The sequence below is a fragment of the Lissotriton helveticus genome, chromosome 11, assembly GCF_964261635.1.
Source record: "Lissotriton helveticus chromosome 11, aLisHel1.1, whole genome shotgun sequence".
Classification (NCBI taxonomy): domain Eukaryota; kingdom Metazoa; phylum Chordata; class Amphibia; order Caudata; family Salamandridae; genus Lissotriton; species Lissotriton helveticus.
The window spans coordinates 367,922,570-367,936,678 of record NC_136072.1 but is presented as its reverse complement, the minus strand read 5'-3'; the positions used below and the strand labels follow the sequence as shown (position 1 = coordinate 367,936,678).

The following is a 14,109-nucleotide window of genomic DNA, read 5'->3' as shown; positions in this document are numbered from 1 at the left end:
ACATACACTCCAAATCCCACTCTGTGCCACATAATTACACGCCACATAATTACACAGCACTCAATGCAACATACACTCCAAATACCACTCAGTGCCACATAATTACACGCCACATAATTACACTGCACTCAATGGAACATACACTCCAAATACCACTCAGTGCCACATAATTACACGCCACATAATTACATTGCACTCAATGCAACATACACTCCAAATACCAAAAGTGCCACATAATTACATGCCACATAATTATGCTGCACTCAATGCAACATACACTCGAAATACCACACAGTGCCACATAATTACACGCCACATAATTACACTGCACTCAATGGAACATACACTCCAAATCCCACTCAGTGCCACATAAGTACACGCCACATAATTACACTGCACTCAATGCAACATACACTCCAAATCCCACTCAGTGCCACATAATTACACGCCACAAAATTACACAGCACTCAATGCAACATACACTCCAAATACCACTCAGTCCCACATAATTACACACCACATTATTACACTGCACTCAATGCAACATACACTCCAAATCCCACTCAGTGCCACATAATTACACTCCACATAATCACACAGCACTCAATGCAACATACACTCCAAATCCCACTCAGTGCCACATAATTACACACCACATAATTACACAGTACTCAATGCAACATACACTCCATGTACCACTCAGTGCCACATAATTACATGCCACATAAATACACTGCACTCAATGCAACATAAACTCCAAATCCCACTCAGTGCCACATAAGTAAACGCCACATAATTACACTGCACTCAATGCAACATACACTCCAAATCCCACTCAGTGCCACATAATAACACGCCACATAATTACACAGCACTCAATGCAACATACACTCCAAATAACACTCAGTGCCACATAATTACACAGCACTCAATGCAACATACACTCCAAATCACACTCAGTGCCACATAATTACACAGCACTCAATGCAAAATACACTCCAAATACCACTCAGTGCCACATAATTACACGCCACATAATTACACTGCACTCAATGCAACATACACTCCAAATCCCACTCAGTGCCACATAATTACACGCCACAAAATTACACAGCACTCAATGCAACATACACTCCAAATACCACTCAGTGCCACATAATTACACGCCACATTATTACACTGCACTCAATGCAACATACACTCCAAATCCCACTCAGTGCCACATAAGTACACTCCACATAATTACACTTCACTCAATGCAACATACACTCCAAATCCCACTCAGTGCCACATAATAACACGCCTCATAATTACACAGCACTCAATGCAACATACACTCCAAATCACGCTCAGTGCCACATAATTACACGCCACATAATTACACAGAGACACTCAAAATACCACTCAGTGCCACATAATTACACGCCACATAATTACACTGCACTCAATGCAACATACACTCCAAATCCCACTCTGTGCCACATAATTACACGCCACATAATTACACAGCACTCAATGCAACATACACTCCAAATACCACTCAGTGCCACATAATTACACGCCACATAATTACACTGCACTCAATGGAACATACACTCCAAATACCACTCAGTGCCACATAATTACACGCCACATTATTACATTGCACTCAATGCAACATACACTCCAAATACCAAAAGTGCCACATAATTACATGCCACATAATTATGCTGCACTCAATGCAACATACACTCGAAATACCACACAGTGCCACATAATTAAACGCCACATAATTACACTGCACTCAATGGAACATACACTCCAAATCCCACTCAGTGCCACATAAGTACACGCCACATAATTACACTGCACTCAATGCAACATACACTCCAAATCCCACTCAGTGCCACATAATAACACGCCACATAATTACACAGCACTCAATGCAACATACACTCCAAATAACACTCAGTGCAACATAATTACACAGCACTCAATGCAACATACACTCCAAATCACACTCAGTGCCACATAATTACATGCCACATAATTACACAGCACTCAATGCAACATACACTCCAAATACCACTCAGTGCCACATAATTACCCGCCACATAATTACACTGCACTCAATGCAACATACACTCCAAATCCCACTCAGTGCCACATAATTGCACGCCACATAATTACACAGCACTCAATGCAACATACACTCCAAATACCACTCAGTGCCACATAATTACACTCTACATAATCACACAGCACTCAATGCAACATACACTCCAAATCCCACTCAGTGCCACATATATACATGCCACATAATTACACAGCACTCAATGCAACATACACTCCATGTACCACTCAGTGCCACATAATTACACACCACATAGTTACACTGCACTCAATGCAACATAAACTCCAAATCCCACTCAGTGCCACATAAGTACACGCCACATAATTACACTGCACTCAATGCAACATACACTCCAAATCCCACTCAGTGCCACATAATAACACGCCACATAATTACACAGCACTCAATGCAACATACACTCCAAATCCCACTCAGTGCCACATAATTACACATCACATAATTACACAGCACTCAATGCAACATACACTCCAAATAACACTCAGTGCCACATAACTACACAGCACTCAATGCAACATACACTCCAAATCACACTCAGTGCCACATAATTACACGCCACATAATTACACAGCACTCAATGCAACATACACTCCAAATCCCACTCAGTGCCACATAATTACACATCACATAATTACACAGCACTCAATGCAACATACACTCCAAATACCACTCTGTGCTACATAATTACACGCCACATAATTACACCGCACTCAATGGAACATACACTCCAAATACCTCTCAGTGCCACATAAATACATGCCACATAATTACACTGCACTCAATGCAACATACACTCCAAATACCAACAGTGCCACATAATTACACGCCACATAATTACACTGCACTCAATGGAACATACACTCCAAATACATCTCAGTGCCACATAAATACACGCCACATAATTACACTGCACTCAATGCAACATTCACTCCAAATATCAACAGTGCCACATAATTACACGCCACATGATTACACTGCACTCAATGCAACATACACTCGAAATACCACACAGTGCCACATAATTACACACTACATAATTACACTGCACTCAATGCAACATACACTCCAAATCCCACTCAGTGCCACATAATTACACAGCACTCAATGCAACATACACTCCAAATACCACTCAGTGCCACATAGTTATATGCAACATGATTACACTGCACTCAAAGCAACATACACTCCAAATACCACTCAGTGCCACATAATTACACACCACATAATTACACTCTACTGAATGCAACACACACTCCACACAATACCACTCTATCTATCTATCTATCTATCTATCTATCTATCTATCTATCTATCTATCTATCACCCTGACTCTATCTATCGCCCTCACTCTATCTCTCTATCTGCCTCACTCTGTCTATCGTCCTCACTCTATATATCTATCGCCCTCACTCTATCTATCTATGTATCGCCCTCACTCTATCTATCTATGTATCGCCCTCACTCTATCTATCGCCCTCCCTCTATCTATCTATCGCACTCACTCTATCTATTTATCACATCGCCACAGCATCACTCAGCATCACCACAGCATCACTCAGGGACACCACAACATCACTATGCGGTACCACAGCATCACTGAATGCCAGAGCATCACTCGTCGCCACCACAACATCACTCAGCGCCACCACCGCATCAATCTGTGCAACCATTCAACAACAACTGGTTCAAATATGTTCTCCCAATGTTTCAAGCTTTATTACAAATGTCACAAAAAGATGTTAATATTTCACTTCTGTTCTTGCATTTTCATCATAATAAAATACAATGAACATAATCTTCACAAAGGTTATTTGCAAAAGTTTAAGCTATTGCCATTATAATTTACAATAACCTTTTTTTACGTATTAATTAATAAAAAAAAATTACAAGCCATTGTTATTTGTAATATCAATACATCTAAGTCATGTAAATACAACACATATTGCATTACAAATGCTAGAGGTGTCTCATTTGCGAAAGTTAAAACTATTGGCATTGTAAATGACAAAGCTATTAATTTAGCTATTTTCAAAACCAACACATAAATAAAAAATTGGTCATTTATAATACCAATAGCTCAAACTTTCCTAATGTGAGACCTATTGCATTGCAAATGCCTGTTTTTAATGCCTGCTATGTTCCAAAACCTCAATATGACACTAGTTTCAATATCTATATCAGGTGGATTACCATTCGGGCATATGTTATTAGCTTCCGCTAATTGCATCTCAGTGTTAGCATTTTGGGCACTCCTGATTAGAGGGGTACCTTCAGTCATGTCGCCCTGGATCTTATGTACCAAATGGGGGTCATGTGCACATACTTGTGTTATTATACCGTTATGGCTACTTCCACAAGGTATTTCATTAATCGTTTCAATGGTCGTGTCCTCGTTGTTAACATTAATGCCCTGGTCTAAGCCCTCTCCCATACTTTTTAGTCGCAGGCTATGGTCTGACATAATAAAAATTGACCTTGCTTGCTTCCTGGGGTATTCTTCAATGCTCATTTTGTTAACAACACCCACTAATTTTCTATCCAAGACTGCTGATTTACTCAGACCTTGGTCTATCAGTCAGTCTACCCCTTCGAGTCCACATAGCTCCTCAAAGCGACTGAATGTAGGGATTGGGAAATAATTTTTTAATCTACCCATTGTCCCTCCACGTTGTATTCCAAAGGGGTTACGGTTAGATAGTAACGTAGGGCTTGGGCGGTAGAAGTAGCTTAGATCGTAAGTATGAATACCACTCCCATCACTTGGGTAAAAATGAGCACAAATACAACCAACTACCCGCCTATCCCTGAAGTTCACAATAACAGAATCCCCCTCTATGTACTTAGCTCTTTGCCCAACCCTGCTTACTCTCCGTACATACAGGATTGTCCCATCGATATTACTAGGAAGGGGTCTATTCTTATTTAGCCAAAAGGTGACCTTACTTTTCAGCTCTAAATAGGTTTTTGTTTTGCCATCCTTCAGTTCAGGAACCCCTCAAGTACGACAACGTATGGGCAGGACTCCGGAGGCAGGTCAATGCAATTTAAAGTCGATTTGTTCTTTGGAGTATTGGCGGTTTCCTTAGCTGCTGCTAGATTATCCTTGACCTGCCTTACAGTACTGTTCACATCAGTCTGCCTCTCCTCCCTCCCCACCCTACTGCTTCTCACTAAATCACTTGCCCCAATGTCAACGGGTGTCGCCCCTTGATTAGTTCTAGTGAGTATCCCTGGGGTTCTATTATCTCCAATCAGGGAGGGTAATGAGGAAACTACAGCTACCGATGCCTTCGACATATTTACTTCACCTGTGGTAACTCTCGGTATACACTCAACCAGATTCTTTATCTTATCAAGATTCTCTGCAGTGGTCTGCTTGAATCTCTCCAACCTTTCATTAATTACCTTCATCCTTTCCAGCAAGGGGAAGATAAGTGACTTCATCAGTTGTTCCACTTGAGGCATGAAGCCTTCAGGTGGTTGCAGCGTAGGGGGAGTTAGTTCAACCACCTTAGTGATAGAGGATGTTAGCAGAGGGGTAAATGGCAATGCTTGTGTAGGCATTGCAATAGGTCGAGTGGTCACAGCCTCTTCTATAGTGATGTTGGGTAATTTGGAGGTTTTTATTATCTTTGAACTTCTCCCCTTATGGGCGCCCCCTTCCCGTTTTCTTTTGGCAGTAGTGTTGTTTGGTCCTGGCATTTGTTTTAGCATTTGAGATTTTGTGCTGCTTTTCACACAGGACCTTGTTGGGGGGTGTGGTACAGCAGTAGTAGGAGCATCCTCCCTGACTAGGACGCTTGGTAAACATAGGGGGACGTCCCATTTAACACGGGTCTATCCAATATACTTTCCTCCACATCATCAATAATGTCTCCCTCGCTAATCTGTCTATTATTAATGGTTTGCCCTTCTACTTGATTTGGGGAGGCAGCCAGCATTATAGGTCCTAATGAGGATCGCCTTACATACATTGGTTCGAGAGACAGGCGACGCTCTGTCAGGGCTATTTCGTGTTCAAGTACCAATGTTGCCCTGGTAATAAATTGATCAAGTGTCCCGCTTACAGTCCCCCCCCCCACTACCACTGCCCTCCTCCCCTTCATTGCACGTGCTGCCATTATTAAGATACGTACCGGTTAGCGTGCACCAACAGTGAGTTACGAATCAATATCAAAACCACAATCCACAAATAGAAATTTACATTTCCTTACAGTACTAGAAATGTTCAGGGGGTGGCCCAGCCCATCCTCCTCCTGGCTACGACGGGCGCGGAGGGGCCCGCCCTTTGCCTGGGCTTCGCCCGGGCACGCCCGCGCATGTCCCGCGGGAGGGCCGGGCCGGGTTTGAAGGCCTCTGGCGCCCTCCTCTGACGCGTGACAAATGCGCCTCGCGCAGCCCCCTGGGAGTTGTAGGCACGGGGCTGCGGGCGCGGATACTCGTAGGCCGTTCACCTCACGGCAGAGGCACCAAGGAAAATGAGCAAGTGGCAGGCAGCAGGTAAGTTTGAGCGTTGGCCGTTCCCCTCACGGCTATGTCTCCGTGATTCAGCGCGTCCCGCGCTGCGGGAGGCCCGGGCCGGCTTTGAAGGCCTCCGGCGCCCTCCTCTGACGCGTGACAAATGCACCTAGCGCAGGCCCTTGGGAGTTGTAGGCACGGGGGCTGCGGGCGCGGATACTCATAGGTCGTTCACCTCACGGCAGCGGCACCAAGGAAAATGGGCAAGTGGCAGGCAGCTGGTACGTTCGAGCGTTGGCCGTTCCCCTTCACGGCTATGTCTCCATGATTCAATGAGTCCCGCCCTGCGGGAGGGCCGGGCCAGCTTTGAAGGCCTCCGGCGCCCTCCTCTGACGCGTGACAAATGCACCTCGCGCAGCCCCCTGGGAGTTGTACGCACGGGGGCTGCGGGCGGGAATACTGGTAGGTCATTCACCTCACAGCAGCGGCACAAAGGGAAATGAGCAAGTGACGGGCAGCAGGTTAGTTCGAGCGTTGGCCGTTCCCCTCACGGCTATGTCTCTGTGATTCAGCGCGTCCCTATTCAGGTTATGCATGTCTCGGTTGTTCTTTGGAGCATTTAGGATACCTGAGCTCTTAGGGAGAGGTCATTTGGGAGGTATGAGAGTAAAAAATATTTTTGTGACAGGGGAAGCATTACAGATCTTTCTTGAAAGATCCAAAACTGTCCAATGGGAAAGGGGCAAAGGTGTTACTGAACAAGATAGGCAGGTTGGTGTGTCCAGTGCTTACTTGGCAAGATTCCAAAGCTGCAGGGGGGCTAAATCAGGTATAGTTGTTGCTCACCAAGACGGTTAGCTACAATGTGCAACACAGGTTTTGGGATAATGGGAAAGGTGTTATGTAATGTTGGTGAGGACCCCTTCTGTTTTGGCACTCATTCTTTTAGAATTGGCGCTGCTTCTGCAGCAGCCAAGTTGGGGTTATCTCTCGATGAGGTAAAAATATTGGGATGTTGGTCATCTGATTGTTGTCTGCAGTACAATATGGAGATTGAGGAGGCCTGTAAGTGGTTTTTAACTCTTCTTTCTCATTTCAGGTTGAGTGGGAGGACCGGTTGTCGCTTTCTTTTCCATTTGGATAGTTGGACACTCTTTCATTAAATGGGCCGCGAAGTAAGTCAAGAACCGTCCTTTTGGAAGGAATCTGGGTTTTTGAAGTGATTAAATCAAGATTGATTGGTGGGTGAGGGGACCATGAAATGGGGTCAACTTTTTCCTTGCTTATATAATCTGATTTCAGTTCAAACGTCCCCTGAGGTCTTACTTTTACATTTAGGTGAGAATGATCTGGTGCAGTTGGTGAGATCTTTTTTTCAAGAGATGAGGGTATTATTCCTTGTTGTGCAAATTTTGGGGGGACATGAAAACACCATGGCAGGGTTTTTCCTGGTTGCTGAAATTTAGGAGCTAGCTACAGGCTAGAAGGATTGGGGGCATTGCAAAGTAGGCTTTAGTGAAGGGAACACATGGAAGTGATGATTGAGTCATGTGAATGAAAGAAAGGGGATGGTGAAGATTGAAAGTTGTAAGAATGGTTTAGGGATTTTATTGTTGGGGGAGTTTTAAAGGTATGTTTGTTAGGATTTGTTTATTGCATTAGTAAAGTGATACATTCTAAATTGTAAAATGTTTTAATGAGTTTCAGAACTGCATACCTGTCCTAATGAAGCAGCCTTTTACTCTTACTTGGCCTGGTCTTACTCAGACGGGCTACTAGAGCCAAATTTCGGTGGGGGCTGAAAATATTTTGGGGGGGGGCTAATTCTTCCAACCAAGGACAAAGTGGCTGTGAGAAGGGGTGACCACACAACAAAAGCCTCATTTACAACTAAATGGTCTTTTAAAGACCTGTTAAGTACTCGGGTGCGGCTGCAATTACATGCTCGCCAGCCCGCGAAGCTGTGTCAGCCCGGGCTGACACGCACGACGGGGGGGCTGAAGCCCTGTGAGCCCAATGGGTGTTGCGCGCCTGGTCTTACTTCACCATTTTGCCCGATGGGGGCCCCTGGGGTGGCATCCTTTACATAAGCACCCCTGGGTAGCTCTTGGCAAATTGTGAGGTCCAGGCCATAGAGGACCTTTCATTGGTCTATTTTGCATGGGGGATGGGGTTAAATTGGCCGTTTGGGCACTCTGGCTTCATTGCGTCATTCCAACGCTGTGGTCCTGCAGAGTAGGGGTGCTTTTTAGGTCTCGGCTAGAAGCGCGCGAAGCTCGTTCTCGCCAGAGAACTATAGCTGTTGGCTCAGCCGACAACGAGGGGAGACAAGAGCTGGCCACGCGCGCAGCATTGTCTATGGCAGCGTCGGATTCCGACGCGCGCCTTCGGATTGGGTCGAGCGCGTGAGCTTGTAACGTAGACAGCTCATGTGCGCGACCCAATCCCAAGGCGCGCGGCGGAATCCGACGCTGCCATGCTTCTGAATGCTGCGCGCCTTGTAGGTTTCGGTTTTAGGTTTCGGTTTCTCATTTTCACTCGTGCGTGTGCGGTGAGCCGCCCCCACCCCCCTTTATAGCATGCATGCAATATGTTCCTGAGCCTGTCCTGCCACCGACACACTCCTCATCCCACCGTCCTCCTAAGCAACGCACTGCGCCCCCCACCTCTCAGAGTTATCAGCTGCACTCGGCAAGTAATAGATGTCAGCAAAATTGTCCATGGAGTTGGGTAAGGCTTTTGTTTTTTTTATACCAGTAGCACTGGATCTGTGTGGTTATTCCACAATGAGACTCGTGTATGTCATAACCTCATCGGGAGCTACCAGGCCAGTGGCAATCATTCAATCCAGCGCCGGCACTTAGTTTATGGTGAACTTGTGGTCAGAGCCTTTGAGGGTTAGTGCACATATGCCTGAGGTATTTCCACATGTTAATTGAGTCCCAGGGAATGAAGTTGCCGGGAGCTACCACAAGGTTTCGGTTTCTTGGCAAGATAATGCGATTGACCGGAGTGAGTGCTCGAGAAGGGCAGGAGGCGTGCATTCCTGAATGCCAGAATGACTAATGTCCCCTCACTACCTTCCCCAGCCCTCGTGCGCCTTCCCACCCCGCTCTGAAGAGGAGTCCCCGGGAGGCGGGTTTAATTGCTCTCTGGGGACTGCGCGAGCCTCCTCACCCTGCCTGGAAAGATAGATGAGATAGAAAGAGGACAGGCGGCTGGCAAGAACAACACTGAGGCAAAGGAAAAGTGGCTTAGAGGGGTTTCCTTCGCCTCAGACCTAGCTAATGATGAAGGACCCCTCCCCGTCAGGCATTTCCGTGCCAAAATATCTCCCACACTGACTCTGGGATAGAATGTGCCACATTTACCCAGCTGGTGGGCGGGGGATTTGTGTGCTTGAAGTTGCTTAGCAGAGCCACGGATACTTAACAAATGAGCAGAGTAGACCATGGAGATGTGGCTATGTGCCATTGAAAATGCCGAAGGCGCCAGCCCACACGTTCCCAAATACAATGTGCGTTTTGTACATGAAGTTAGTTGCTTCTTGTATGTGTGCGTGGACGCTGCAGTAAAAACAGGATGTGGCATAACGGCTGGAGCTGTCGACCTTGGAGCTGGGTTACCGGGTTCGAGCCTCGTCTTGGACTCCACATCCTGTGGTTCTGAGCAAGTCACTTAATCTCCCGGTGCCTACAAACACCTTCAGGTCGAGTTTGTGCTATATAAAACTGCAAAAAGCAAAACAAAGTGTGAGTTTAACTTCATAGGGCTGTTCCCCGGCATGCCAAAGCTGCTTTCCTGTGACTTTAATCATAGGTACCTCTTAGCACCGCTGATTGGATGCATAGTGATTCTCAAAAGAGGCCATGCCGAATTCTAGGCCTGCGAGCTGTATTTCGTGCCAGTGTGGTGCTGGGCCACAGCTGATGACAAGCATCCACTCACGTGACACATTGTTTGCTCTCGGGTTACTTGGCACCATGGCCTGTGGCATCACTGATTAATTTCTGTGGGGCCCTCTGTAAGGTAGGCCTCAGCTGCACATCAGGTGTGCATGGGCCCTGGGCCCTATGCATTCAATCAGCATTGCAGCGTTACGATTTCAGTGCATATTCGATTATATGAGCTGTGCAGTGCTCTATGTCTGTGAGGGTGTCTGTTAGCAACAGCTAACCACTCACAAACAATGTTTATATACCAATTGCAAATTTAAAAAAAATTAATGCAAAGCATTGTCATTTACAATGCCAGTAACTCAAACTTTAATGCTGCGAGACCTATTGCATTGCAAATGCTTGTTTATTTTGTCTCTCCCTCTCTCCCAATTTTGGTATTTCCAATTTTTGCTTTTGGGGGATCTGCAGTTCTGGTGCTTTAGGTTGTCACGAAAGGCCGGAAGGGGTTTTGGGCATTGCAGAGTAAGCTTTGGCAGAGGATACACAGGGGAGCAATGGTTGGGTCACGTGTGAATGTCAGTGAATGAAAGAAAGGGGATGAAGATTGAAAGTTGTAAGAATTGGGGTTGGGAATGTTATTGTTGGGGGAGGTGTAAGGGTTGGAGTGTTCAAATGTGTTTCTTGTATAAGTGAGGTGATGAATTGTAAATTGTAAATGTTTTAATGAGTTTCAGAACTGCATACCTGTCTTGATAAAGCGGCCTTTTACTCTCACCTGGCCCGGTTTTACTTCACCATTTCGCCCGATATGGAGCATGTGCAGTTTGACCTTTCATGCTGCCAGATGGCTCTTAAAACTTCAGGATCTGGGACGCCGGAGAGCGGAGTTATAATAAACAGTTATTGAGACAGGCTAGGCCGGTTCGTGCATACCATTCTGGGATGCCCTCCTCTTTGTAACCCAGACAACAGAGCCTGTGGGCTGTACATCAATATGCACAGACGTGTCCTGTATTCACAAGCATACCAGCTGCTCGAGCCTTGCGAGATGAGAAATAAGCTCAGTCATAAAATATCCAGAAAACAGGTTCAGGAGGCAAAGAGTATCAATTTTCAGAAGTGTGGTAAAAAAACTGCGCTCTTTTTGTTGTCACAGTGGTATTCCTGCTTGAAAAAAGGCTTTATGCTATTTGGCATTCTGTTTATTATTTTATTTTGTATTTTTGCAATTTTAAATTACGAAGACTTGGCCCAAAGGCATCAGAGAGATTCAAAACAGTAGTAGGATGCATGTGTTATAGCCTGATCCATTAACTTGGACGTTTACATCGGTAGATATGTGCAGGACTTACCGCGAGACAATTAGAGCCGTTGGTCAAATGTCGTACACAGTTAAAGCATCGAATTAGATGGTGGGGTCATAGAACGAAGTTAGTTCAGATGCTGGTTTGTAATTACCAAGTAGGGGTGAACGGAAAAGCATACATGGCACTCTGTCACGTGAACATCAGCACCTAGAGCAGATCACACAGGCAGAACAGGCGCATAACAATCGCTCTCACCAGGATAGATTGCTACTGTTGCCCTTGCTCTATGCAAACTGCTGAGGAAGGAAGCATGCTCTGACACTACCGTTATTGAGCATGTTTTGCCGTTGCAACGTTATTCTTGTGTACTCTGTGCCCAGATTTACTAATTTGTCATGCAACACAGCACAGCAACCAAGGTTGATGTCCTGCATTGCACAAGCTGGGAGACACAACAGAGCCATATTTACTACGATTGGCCTGCTGCAGCTGTCACCCCCTGCGATGGCTGCTGTGTGTCATTCACAGACTAGCAACATGGCACAGAGATAAGTGTGTGTTGTTACCCTTCCAGTACACATTCGCATGTAAAGACAAATTCAGAGGGATCCTAGGCACTGGGTGTGTGTATTGCACTGCAGCACAAATGCAATGCTGTATTTATTTATTGAGAAATCAGCACATGACACAAAGCCTGCTCTATACACAGACCAGGCTATGCATCGAAAGCTGAGTGTTTCATCTGAACGCCCCTTGATACTAAGAGAAGCAAGGCAGCACAGTGCTTTTTTGTTTGCCTGAGAAAAGGGCACGCATCAGCGCAAAGCACCTTTTGCGCGAACAGGCGCGCAACGCCCATTGGGCTCAATGGGCTAGACCCACCCCCCTTGTGTGTGTCAGCCCGGGATGAGACAGCTTTCCGGGCACCCACAGCCGCACTCGAGTACTTCACAGGTCTTCAAAAGACCATTTACTTGCTAACCAGGCTTGCCACCCCCTGCCGAAATGTGTCTCTAGTTGCGCCTCTGTGTGCGGCAGTGTAACTGCCATGGGAGACTTTGCGTTGCTTTGTGCTGGCGCAAAACCTAGGTAAATCCAAACGTTTCCGTGTGCGGGTAACCAAATTGCACCTCTGCTGCCTACGCTGTACATCCTCGCTGTGTGTGGGAAGCTTATACTGCAACGACTCTACCCATACCGAACCCGTAAAAAACATCGCACACTGCACAGCCGCGGCGCCATGGGCCCTGTGATGAAAGAAAGGAAAATGGAAACGGGCCGCGTGTTGCGCGGTAAACTACAATACCCAGTGGGCCCCACAAACTCCTGACCCCAGGATCACTAAACGTGCAGCATCACTGATAGCTACGTGCGTTTGCGAGCAGCCAGTATCGCGCACAGGTTCGGTCTGGCCGAACTAGCTTTTTCAATTTATTACACTTTGAGGCCTGCTTGGGTTCAGGTAAAGTTCAGAAGCTGGGTATTAAGGAGTGAAAATAGGGACACAGAAAGAGCTGTAATTTCTGTTAGAGGAGTGAGCAGGTGTTGGGGGAGTAAAGAATGGGGGGTGTAGAGGCGGGGGCTGCCAGGTGTCTCCATAGAAACCCGGAGATATGCATTGAACTGGCATTTTCAGTCACCTGGGAATAGGCTGTCTCCTTTCCAACCATCTGCTGCCATAGATGCCCCTGGAAGGAGGGGTGCCCTTTGTGTGTCTGTGTGAGTGTGTGTGTGTGTGGGGGGGGGGGGGGGGGGCTGGAGCGGGGTGATATGGATGGAGACTGCAGAGCGAAAGAAGGAGAAAAAAAAGCTGCTGACAGCCCTCAGAGTAATTGTTATGACCGGATCATGTCCAAACTCAACCCTTTCAGTTATTTTACCATCGAACTAACGGGTCCCCTTATGGTCATATTTAAAGAAAACTGGACTCCATTTCTTCGTGATTCCATATTTCGGAGAAGCAGTTAGATGTTTATATTTTGTCTATGGATTGTCTCACGACAACTTCACAGCACCTGACGCGCCCCAGAAGATGGCTGGATGATTGCGGGGCGGGAATATGGAAATGAAGGCCCTTTCATGCCTTCTCATTGCTCGGTAGACTCCAAGACGGCGCTTGTTTTGTTCACTTCAGAGTGATGTGAAACGTGAAGAAGTGAGGGGCAGAGGGGACAGTGTCGTCGGAATGGTGGACCACGTTGGGAGTAATCAAGTAATGATGGGGAGACGGAGACCCGAGTACTGGACTCATCAGTTGGGGAATAAGTTAGGGGGAGAAGAGAGCAGCGGGAGAATCATGGAAGTAAAGTAAGCT

The 14,109-nt window shown here is 46.2% G+C and overlaps 1 long non-coding RNA gene across 1 annotated transcript in view; it reads left to right on the top strand.

Moving 5' to 3' along the window:
• LOC144792441 (uncharacterized) overlaps window positions 1-14,109 on the top strand; it is a 62,178-nt gene that overhangs the window by 46,634 nt on the left and 1,435 nt on the right. The window contains exon 2 of the long non-coding RNA XR_013602558.1: window positions 7,689-7,764. This is a non-coding gene — a long non-coding RNA (uncharacterized LOC144792441). The remainder of the gene's footprint in view (window positions 1-7,688; window positions 7,765-14,109) is intronic.